The sequence below is a fragment of the Cebus imitator genome, unplaced genomic scaffold (assembly GCF_001604975.1).
Source record: "Cebus imitator isolate Cc_AM_T3 unplaced genomic scaffold, Cebus_imitator-1.0 Scaffold0, whole genome shotgun sequence".
Classification (NCBI taxonomy): domain Eukaryota; kingdom Metazoa; phylum Chordata; class Mammalia; order Primates; family Cebidae; genus Cebus; species Cebus imitator.
In genome coordinates this window covers 8,425,150-8,426,237 of record NW_016107315.1, presented here as the reverse complement: position 1 = coordinate 8,426,237, position 1,088 = coordinate 8,425,150, and positions in this window count along the sequence as shown.

The window sequence follows — 1,088 nt, the reverse complement described above, 5'->3', positions numbered from 1 at the left end:
AGCCCACGGGGCAGGACAGCCATAGGGTCAAGAGCCCAGACTCAGGCTCTATCTCAGGCTTCATAACTCAATTGCTCAGTGACCTTAAGCCAATTTAGTTCCCTCATCTGTAAAAATGAGGAGAACAACTGCATTTACCTCATGGGATTGTTGTAAGGAATGACTGAATTCATCCAAGTAAGGGAATTAGAGCAGTTCCTGGCATAAAGTAATTACTCAATAAAGTGTGTCAGGTCTTAAGATTAATTGATCTTTACATCATGGTAAGTGACAAAATAAATAACAGATGGGTTAAAGTAAATGGTAAAAACAACATAAGCACCAAACATTAAAAAATGTAATAGAAGAAACCAAATATTAGTAAATTTGAATATATAAAAGTGAAAATTACTACAAGGCCAGACTGGAGTGCAGTGACGCGATCTCAGCCAACTTCAGCCTCCAGCTCCCAGGTTCAAGCAATTCTCCTGCCTCAGCCTCTTAAGTAGCTGGGACTATAGGCATTCACCACCAGGCCTGGATAATTTTTGTATTTTTAGTAAAGAGAGGGTTTCACCATGTTGACCAGGCTGGTGTCGAACTCATGATCTCAAGTGATCTGCCTGGCTTGGCCTCCCAAAATGCTGGTATTATAAGGATGAGCCACCACGCTTGGCTGTTAAAAAATATTGAAAAGGAGCCGGGGCGGTGGCGGACGCCTGTAATCCCAGCACTTTGCGAGGCCGAGGCGGGCAGATCAAGAGGTCAGGAGATGGAGACCATCCTGCCAGCATGGTGAAACCCCGTCTCTACTAAAAATACAAAAATTAGCAAGGTTTGGTGGTGCACGTCTGTAATCCCAGCTACTCGGGAGGCTGAGGCAGGAAAACCGCTTGAACCCGGGAGGCAGAGGTTGCAGTGAGCTGAGATCACCCCACTGCACTCCAGCCTGGCTACCAAGAGAGGCCACGTCTCAAAAAAAAAATTGTAAAGGTAAATGAGGCCCGGCATGGTGGCTCAAGCCTGTAATCCCAGCACTTTGGGAGGCCGAGGCGGGTGGATCACGAGGTCAAGAGATCGAGACCATCCTGGTCAACATGGTGAAACCC